The following is an 11,460-nucleotide window of genomic DNA, read 5'->3' on the forward strand; positions in this document are numbered from 1 at the left end:
CTGTTAAGGAAAATTCGAAGATCTCCTCTAACCCATGAGTGCTGTAGGATAAACCACAGGGACAGAAAATGAAGGAGGTTGCTGCAAAGAAGTTTGAGGAGCATAAAGAAGAGGCTAAGGCTGTGGAGGAGCATTACATGAACCTAGAGGAAAGGGTCAAAGCTTTGGAGGAGGGGTTTTTCACCTTCTCCAAGTTTGGACTTAAAGTTACTCGTGCTGCTGCTACTACCCTCCAATTGCTGGCACAGGAGAAGGAGGAAGCTGGCTTGGACATGGAGGACAACAAATTACTCTTCAAGTTTCTTGCTGATGACTGGGCCTAGATTTTACTTCATGCAAGGGGAAAAGGGAAAAAAGAAATCTAAGTCTTTTTTAGTTATGTTCAGTTATGGGGATCTAAGGATCCAAAGACTTTGTATACTTTTATGGCAGTTATGGTTTTGCTAGTAATCAGCTGTATTTAAGATTTTATTAGGCCTGGGTGCCTTTATGGACTATGTGGTTAGTAGCTAGGTTGTTTCCTTTCTAGTTCTAGCTTTCTGGTTTATGGTATAAGTCTCTGCCTGTTGGTACTCCTGTTCTATTTGTCTGTTTTTGTTATTGGTTGGTAATGTGCTAATTACTAGCCTTTTGACTATTAAGGACCGACCCCCTTGTTTTTGGTCACTTTTAATTTCAAAAAAATATATACCAAACTATACTAACTAAATGAAATAATAAATAACAAACTACCATCTAACATTAATTAGGAAAATTTTGAAATTTCTAACATGAAATAATAATAATTTAACTTAAACCACAAATATCTTACTAATATCTAAAAACATGAATAAGTTAAAATACTAATATAAATCTTAAACTAAAACTTAAAACTTTTTTTTAAAAAGTTTACTAACCATCCACAACCCTTCCCCACTACCCACCCCCATCCTAACCCAAGCGCTTTACAAAGCGCTTCCCAAGGACATACATGTTGCCCAAGAACTGTCTCGACATACCCTTGGCAGGTCTGTCCCCCCCTCTTGTGCATGGCAGAGCCTATCATAGTCTAGGCACTAAAGGAATAAGGGGAAAGTTTATTCAAACAGATTCTTCCAAAACCCATCAACCAAAATCCCATCCTAAATATATTTGATGCCATGCGCCCATTTTAGCAAGGGTAAAAAGGTGGGGTGATGTCAGCTATGACATTGATGGCAATATCTCATTCAATGCCTAAGTTAAGACAAGATACAAGTGGGGGCAACATAGATAAGACTTTAGGGCGAATGGGTAATAAAGCTAAAAAGTTTGTTCGGTGAAAACTTAGGATAGACTTAGGATAGATAAGATATTTCAATTTATACATTTATTTATTTATTTGAAAATCCTTTCCATATTAATTAAATTCAGCAAATCAATTTTCTAAGAGAATTTGATTAGAATATTCTCTGTTTTCAGCAAGGGATTAATTCATTTTTCCATACAAAATCTAGAGAGCATATTTGCTCTAGGAGATGGATTTTTTTTTTAAGTGTCATTTTGCCTAAGTGATGATTTTTCAAACAATGTGTTTTTCTAGCAACGGAGTAATATATATATATATATATATATATATATATATATATATATATATATATATATATATATATATATATATATATATATATATATATATATATATATATATATATATATATATATATATATATATATATATATATATATATATATATATATATATACACTATTGAATTTTGCTAAAACATAGTTAAGCCAAGAAATTGAATAATTTTTTTAAACAACATTGCAAGATTGATCTGTTTTCCTATTACTACGAAATTGAATCAACATTTCCATACATAACATAATATCGTTTATTTACTTATTTGTTAATTTGCCTTAACATATTTGCACTTGAAATTTGCAAAATTGAACATCATCATTCTATCTTATCTTGATATTCATTCCTATAACTGAAAAGAAAATATGAACACCTCATGAGAACAATATCACTCCAACACTATTTTATTGACAACCTGATTCAAAGGCTCCACCTGGAAAGAACTAGGAAGAAAACTTGACATTGTTGCCACTACAAAAAGAGTTTAAAATACATTTCTATACAGGATTTTAATCCCGAACATAATTGGTTTTCAATAATCAAATTAAATTTCCATCATGGCCTTTAACAAGGGATCCATTTCATTTTCTATAATACATCGCTGAGGTCATGGAGGGAACGAAAACTAACCAGGTGACAAAAAAACATAACAAGGAACAAAATCAAACATTCATTTCCATACTGGGTTTTCACAACAGGATTCAACATTAAATCAAAACTAGGGGGAAGGTGGATTTTTCCAATAGGAGATGTCAGACACAACACCAAAATAGGTGCCCAATCGAGGCTATAATTCAAGAACTTTTGTTCTTCCATACTTTTATGCCAAAATTCGTACATGGTTTGTGCTGATAGGTAGGGGCCCATAACACCCTACCCTCTCTCCCTCTTCTCATCCTAAGAAGAGACTCAACACTGTTGGAGTCCAACTAAAGACCTTTCCCCAAAAATGGCCACTTCTACCGAATCCGAGGGTGAGTAATGCCAAACACCCATGAAAGAAAACTTCAAAATTCAAAACAAACACAAAGGAAAAACTTTGAAGAAAATTGGTTCCAATCCCACCCAACATACTCAACACACATACAAACATACATAAGTAATAAAACTGAAACATGAAGCACTACATAAAACCAAAATGAGGTGAAGCATTCCTACCTTCAAGAAAACAGGTTATGGCAATGAACAAGTTTGAGAAGAGCTAGCTTTCCTCTCCTTCCCTTCAATTCTGAAAATCCCTCCAAAACTAGAGGTTGAGTGAACAACCCAAACCTCCTCAAAAATGCCTCTAAATAAGATCAAAACTCAACTACCTCTAAAATGCAATAACTCCCCCCCCCCCCCCACTTGCCTTAAGATCTAAAGGTTTCTAACTCAACTAAACCTAAGGCTAACCTCAAAGTGGGGTTAGGGTCATTCAACCCATGGTGAGATCATTCTATTTTCGCACTAAAGCAAAAATGGACTTTTTGAGTGACCATAAAATTCAACAAAAGGGGCTAGGGGGGTGGAAAATGCTCCCAACCCAACCCATACCCCTTGGGTGCTTAGATTTCATGATTTTAGGACATTAGGGATTGATTTGGGACCAAACAAAAGCTAGGAATTTTTAGGACTATCTAACAACTCCAAAATGCAGATTAAGTACTAATCTGGATTAGAGGTAACTAAACTCGATTAAAAACATATTAGCGAAAAGGGCACTAACTTAGCCGACTTAGGTCCATAGGTTACATAGTTAAACCAAACCAACATGTTGAGATGCATATTCAATTCATGAGTGTCAAGCGACACTATAAAAACACTGTTACGAAACATTAACATTTACTGAATATAGAACGATACATTCATACATCTCACGATATGAATAAAATATGAACAACGAAGTTTCCACAAATGGCACATAGGGTTTGGTTTCATTTCTCCATTAGGTTTTCTTGGCTAAAATACCCTACACACTCATTGGACACATCAGTAGCTCTAGAAAATCACATGCATATATGTATATAGCATATCAGGGAAAACTCATAAATTAAAACATTCATCTTTTAGGTAATTCAATTGTTTTATCATGTTCTACTCACATTCTCAATCATTACAATTTCATAATCAAAGTGTTAATCTTGCATTTACTTACTTCATCAACATACATGTTCATAAAGCATTAAATGGCAAACTCAAATATATGAAAGTAAACATCACACAACATGAAAAAAATATAATATGTTCAAAGTATTTGATAGTGTCTTGACATATCGAGTCACGAGTATCAAAATAATAATATATCATTATGCTATGATGGGTCGGGGCGAGGCCTCACAACATTGTATAAAAACACATATTCAAATAACTATTGGCAATGATGATCATATGAACTCTTTCAATTAAGAAATTTTTTAATGCATGGGTTGCTATTATTGTGTCTATGGATTCATAGTTTATGATGGTAATATGTCCATTCAGAAGTAATTACAATAATGTTCTGCTCAGTTTTGGGATAATATCTATTTCTTGTGGTTTGATTGTAGAAATTTTATTATTATTTCAGATTGTTGTGTACTTATGTATTGGTAGTACACTAGAAGTTATAAAAATAGGGAAATTATTTCACAATCTCAATGGTATGATTTATGTTTCCTTTGTAAGGAATTTGTTACTTAATACTAATTGGTATTGCTTATGGATATCCATGTAAATAGAGTACACTTTTCAAAGAGATCAAATCTGTTTAAAATATTGCTTGACTAGTCAAAGAATGAACACCATGCTTAATGGCATAAACTGAATGTAAGCATTAAGGGTGTGTGCTTCTTAACAATGTTGTTTTAATTGTATGCCTATATTTTGGTGTGTTGTATAGATAGGCCAAGAGCTTGCATTTCTACTACGACATAGTGCACTCAAGAAGTCATTTATAAAAGACTGGTGCCACAAATTATGCCGCTCAAATTTGAAAAGGGTGTGGCATAATTGATAGTGTTTCTCACATGTCAAGGGGTACACATACTATTTAGCTGCAAAGATAAGTCATTGGAAAATTAATCGTTGGTGCTTTAATTGGCAAACCTGTAAAATATGAATTAGGCACATCTTGTTTTACAAGCTTAGAATCCATTTACGAAAAAGACTAGAAAAGACTAGAACAAAGCATGAGCTTGGAATGTTTTAGAAAATGTACCTAAAAGAGTCATAATCATTAATAAAATACCTCATATAGCACACTTGATAATCTTCATAAGCCAAGAAAATTGAAAAAAAAATCAATTTTTAACTCAATTTGCTTCAATGCAAGAGCTTGGAATTGTTAAATTACCTACAAATTTGTAACAAAGACATGGCGGTGAACTAGAAAATTTTGATGAAAGACACATAAGGACCAATCCAGATGAAAGGAAATGATAGGTGTCACATTTAATGCAAAAGTACATGGGTGCAGAAGATTTTTTAATTTCTTTCTAATTTTTGCTTAAGAATTCAAATTTTCTCCCTTCCTTTATTAGTAGGAGCCAAATAAATAGGATTTTTTAAATTAAAAAAATATAACCAAATAGAAAACTATGAGAAAAATTATAGATATATATTAATTCTTGAATTCTGTTGGCTAAAACTAATTAATTTTGAGTGTTCAATGAAAGGTGGGGACTAAAAATTGGGTTATTTTTATCGAGGAAGATTAGGGCTTCCCACCTTGTGATCATGAAAACAACTCATTTCTTTTAGAAATCTTCTTGTAAATTTAATGTTTATTTCCTTTTTAGGTCTCTCAAAATTATCCTTTCACTTTTGCATTCCTTGTCAAATCAAGCATTAATCTTAAAGTATCTTGTTTCAAATTTTATTACCTTTTATTTTATTTTGTAATCTATAATTGCCCCATAAATTAATTTTTTTTTAAAGTATTGGAACTGAATATTCTCCTTCTCAAAATTTCTCTCTAGCATTACCTTGAATATGTTACAATTTTTTTGAGTTAGAATGAATTCGTCCCTTTGTATAGGATTGTTGAAGATGTCAATTTTTCATCCCCTATGTTTTTTTCCAATAGAAAGTCTTAAATAAATCAATCTTTGATCTTATTTTAAATCTCATAGTTGATCACAAATGAAAACTTCCTCAATTTTTCCAAACATGTTATTTGAGGAAATAGCATAAACCACAATGTTTGCCTATTATAGGTATTACAAGTGAAAGTAATTAACTTGTCCCATCTAACTGAATCGTACAAATGAGTAAATCAAGCTGAGCATATAATGTAAGAAAATCCTCCTCAAAATGATTACAACCTTTTTTGTCTTCTTTTCTGATTGATCTTCTCTCATCTATGAATGAAATGAGATTGTAATTTTTTTTGCAACAAAATATGCTAACCTATTCAATTCTAGTCATTGTGGTCTAGCCCACTACTTTTGTAAATTTTTGAGACTTGCTAAGAAATATAGCACTTTGCAATTCCAATGAGACTCCATATTCTACAATTTTGAATCATACAAACTATTATATCTAATTTCAAATTGAATTAAATGATCATTTTCTATGTCAAAGACTATTACACCTCCATATCCTTTGTTATTTCCTATTGCCTTGCTCCACACCACCATTTTGAGTCTTCATGGTTATGCATCTCTACAAGTTCAATGATGTGTCTGCCTTTTTCAATAGGCCTTACTTGGGTCTTTAACTCTAAGGATGACCTCTAAAGTTTCAAAAATAAATGTAAGAAACACTGGGTAGAATTGGTCACAAATTCTTTTGGCACACGAGAATCAATGTTCAATCTTTGTCCTTATTTTACCATATTGACCTTGTTGCTTTGCTCCCCACTAAAGAATCTGATGTCGCTTCTTTGGTATTTTCTTGTAACTTTGTTTTAGAATGAGGATAAAAAACAACAAAGGTGACTATGTTTGTACAACCATGCCCATTTTCCCTCTTTGTGCTCTAATCTTTGTCACTTCCTCCCTTCTCTCCTTTGTTGCTAGGTAGTTAAATATTCATCTAAGAAGAAAAAGAACCCCTCAATAATTACTTATTACTTAACACTTTTACTCTTCATGAACACTTGACATGATAAATTTTGATAAGTAGGAGATATTTTTCCACAATATGTCAAATTATGATATGGCTATTAGGATTTCAATGTGTAGATTTTGAGTCAAATGCGCTGACTCATGTTTCATGAGTAGTGAATCACTGCTCATGAAACATGATTCAATGAGTTTGACTCAAAAACAACATAGTTAAATCTTGATAGCAATACCATAATGAAAATTTTTGTGTGCCTACCTCTCTCCTTGCATAGCTTACCCACCCTCATTGCTTGGAAAATTTGGCATTCCCAAAGCAATGTCTCTTAGTAAGTTACTTACAAGATTAAGAGTACACTCATTTTTCCCATAACCTTTCAATTCCTTCAAAAAAAAAAATTTGTTTCTCTATCTTTGCATTCATTGAACTTACTACATTGAATTTAGTCAATGCAAAATTTTCCTTCTTCCCCACTATTAGCTACTATTAATAGGATCTAAGTTTTGAAGACTTTTGGGAACCTTTATTTTCTTTCACTCCATGATTTAAGTTTTCTTAGTGAAAATTTTTTCCCTCAACCTAAGATGCTTTATAATTTATCACATTTTTATTTGTTTCTATTGGTTCTTTCATCATTTTCCAAGTACTTCCATCTATTACCACACAATCTTTCCTACTAAAACATCTTGCAACAATACCACTAGTACTAAGTAGATTTTATGGTCTATTTCTTTCTTTCTAACTTCCAAGACCTCCAACTTCTTCTTTTCACTTTTAACAAACTTGACACATAAAAATTAGAGGATAAGGTGAGAGTTACACAAGTGGTGCTATAGAGTTTTGTTAAAACATGATAGCATCAGTCAGAATTCAAGGATAAACTTGCAAACTGTATGTGTGTGTGTGTGCACATGCGCCAGTTTATCATACACACACTTATACAATAAATTATCTTGCCATAAAATTCATTAGGATCATCCTTGCATTAACTAATCAATATAAGAATGAAAATCTGAGCAATTAGATTATCGTTATCTCTTGAATTTAATTGTACATCCCTGATCTATATTGATCATATGTGCATAAGAATGGAAGTGTGAAATAATCCACTATGATTAATCAGATTAGAGGATATGAATGAATTTTTTAGCATGTAATCATGCCAGATAACCATTAGGTGCATTTGCAAAAGGTACAATGGTTAATCCAAAAATTATCAAGTTTGTTTATTAATTGGAAAAAAATTTCGTGTCTCTTCAGAGAGACATTTTTGTAAATAGTCATATCCAGTCCTCCTTATGCATTTTGATGGCAATATATATATTGATTGATCACAAAGAAGAGATCATCGAAAATAAATAAATGAACTCTCTCTCTTAGTTACAAAGAAGAAGAAATTTTACTATATATATATATATATATATATAAACTCCAAGCTCTCACAATTTTCATCTTCAAGACAACACAAACACATAGTTTGATCATAAATTTAATTTTCATTTACATGGTATTAGAGACAATTTAAAGAAAATCCAAAAAATAAAACTTGAGGAATCAAATTATTAACCTGATATTGCATATACATTAAATTATTCAAAATGGCAACAATAATCAAATTTGAGGACTGCCTTGAAGAAGTGAACACCTACACATTTAACCTTACCAATAAGTAGGTTAAATGGTCTGTGTGAATTGTTCAAGCATTGTGGCTTCATCAACCAAGTGGCCAAACAAAGTCTCTACAACAATGAGGCTCCACTATGGATTTAGAAAAGTGACTTTTTGTTTCAAGCATCTTAATTTATATATGGTGGGTATTGATCTCTACTAGCACTTGATCTTTATAGTGCACACTAAAAAGTGTGACATACATCGAGTAGCCTGCAAAGTGCTACATGTATAAAGATTCAATCCATGATGGTGTCACAATCCACCTTGCTTTACCTAAAATGGAAAATATGTGTTGGTTGTCACATGGAATGTTAACCACATTATTTATTTATGTTTTAATTATAATTGATGAGTAAAATATAAATTAAACTAAATACAATGTGCGATTGTTACAAATGGAATTAGAATGTGATGAATACCAACAAAATTTTCTTTAATAAATAAAATAATAACGAACTCAACCAAAAATAAATGTGGGAACCAAAAAAGGCATGATCTCATCAAAATGATGTGAAAAAAAATATTTTAAACCTTGGAGAAACTGAATCTTGAGGAGGGGGTGGGAAAAAGAGAAGGAGATATGGGAGGCAACTGGAAGGAAGCGGGGAAAAGTTGAATTGGAATAATAAAGCTATTATACATCTAGGTTCTTTCTACATTTTGTAGCCTTGCATAACCAAGTGTATATATTTTTATGATTGTGAACTCTGTGAATTTGTAGAAGTAATCTAGGAAACTTGCCTTATGGATCTCAACTATGCCATTGCTTGTATATGGTAAAGAAATCTTGAAATTGTTCTATTCATTGAAATTAGCTCTTAAATAGATGATACAAAGACAGAATGTTTTAGTCTGAGATTTGGAAATCTACATGCTCACTTGGAAGTGCATGCAAACATCATCCTTACAACGAGTTTCATCACTTCTTTGTTGCTTGGCTATGTTAGTTTAGAGGAGGTTTTACCGTAACAAGTTAGCCCTTGTTTACAAATTTAAAGTCAATTATGTTGTCTTTATGAACCACACCTAAATGAATGGTAGATCCTCTATGCATCATGCCTCAAATAGATCGCTTGTAACCATTACACAAATTGGAAGTTGTGTTGTGAACTGCTAGGCACAGAAGCTCTATTTTTTAACTAAGGATTGAAACCTTAACCACCATGTATTCTACTATCATCCTACCATGTGGACTGAGTCCAGAACTGGGTTGCTCATGTTGTTGATCTTCTTTCTTGTCACAACCTTCCTTAGCCATAACTCATGTCACATCTTCACTCAAAGCTACATCTCTTCAGGGAATTTGTGTTCCATCATTTCAACCATGCAATGTATTCTATACTCTCTTGCTAAATTTGTTTGCTCAAACCGGAGCATTCTAGACCTTGATTGTTTTATCGGTCCTTTGCTTAAGTTCTATCTTAAACCAAACCATGTTGTAGGAGAAATGAACATAATGCACACAATTTATGAAATACTTTTCTTTAAGAGTGTATTGGTATTTTTATTTGATCATGTGTACCTTGTGTGCCACGTAAGTTGGGTAACATGTGAACACCAATGACATCATTTTAGTGCTAACTTTTTCCCATTTTCTTTATAGGTGTGCTATTAAATGACACTACATGCTGAAATTATTATTTGGGTAAATGAAGTTGCTCCCTTTTCATATGCATTTTTGTAGTAATTACCCACAAGTTTAATGAGAAGAATTGATGTAGGTGCTTGAGATAACAATTTGCTAGTCTTATTGGATCCTTGGCAAGTATCAACACTATAAACTGAGTAGAAATTTACTTCTAATTTAATACCATAAAAAAAGGTAGGAGATAAAAAGTTTACCTATATCTTGAACAAATCAGAACCTTGCTGCATTATTAGCCAAACAAAATAATCATTGTAAACTATTAAATTATTTTGAAGATCCTCTACTTTTTTGGTCCAAAATTAGCTTAGGCCAAAGGAGCTCCTTATCTCATTAAGAGTCTTGTTACATCTTGTGTTGTGAGTTCATTTTTGTTATGTACAAACTTCATTTTTTTATACTACTATACTTTAGGAAGTTGTGAAGTTGAGTGTGCTAGTCATGTATAATCTATGATTATGACTCATTACACTCCCAATTGTTTGTTTTTGAGAAATATCTACTTCCAATGATTCTCTTCTTACACTCTTTTACTATAAACTTGGTGATATTTTGATCTTACTATGTACAAATTTTAAATTTTAAATAGAATCAATAATTCAATTAGTATTGTGAATCATTTTACTAGACGCATATCTATAGTGTAATGTTTTATTGTGTCTACATGAAAAAAATTGTCAAGCATCATGTTTAATTTTTAATTGATTACTTTTATTTTTTAAATGGTTGATAATAACCAATCATTAATATCCCACTGTGGAAATCTATGCTTGAATAAGGTGTCATGTGCAAAAGTGTTATGTAGTTACACTCAGTATATTTTATCTATATAGAATTGTAATGGTAGTAACTATTGATTACATAAACCATTAGCTTATGTGATAATGGAATGCTGAATTACGAAGTTACTTCTTGCTTTAGAAATGTGTCTTTTGATTGGTTATCTCTGGATACAAAGGTTGAGATTTGTATGCATATTAGAAAAATATATAAGCATGGCAAAGATGAAACAATACAATTGTTCTTAGCAACCAAGTCATAATGTGAATGTCCATGTGTAAGTTTGGATGCAATAATACCTATTGTTTGAATACATTCATTTGTATCTAATAAATGTTCATGATTTTAGTAAGCATGTAATACATTGTATGAATATGTGTAGATAGTCCATAAAAATTCATGTTCAATTTTTGATATATGAAGAATGCAAATTTGGATCATGATGAGTGAAGCATCAAGTGAAAATCCTTGCATAAAATTTTCTATGTATGAAAGAACCTTAGATTTACAAGACATGTTATTGAAGATGTCAATATGTTATATTGATGATAGAATGTAAATTTATCATGTAGCATATACTCCATTACTCTCCTCCTATTTTTTCTTGTTTAGAGTTCCTTGATGTCGGGCTGGGTATCTTTCATGTCAAGAAAGATTTTGGGAAAACTTAATAGCTTCATAGTAGGGTGGTAAAACACTCTTGCAATATTCTTGCCCTTGTGTTCTTAGATAGGTT

The sequence above is a fragment of the Cupressus sempervirens genome, chromosome 2 (assembly GCF_028749045.1).
Source record: "Cupressus sempervirens isolate cs-2001-9-10 chromosome 2, ASM2874904v1, whole genome shotgun sequence".
NCBI lineage: Eukaryota > Viridiplantae > Streptophyta > Pinopsida > Cupressales > Cupressaceae > Cupressus > Cupressus sempervirens.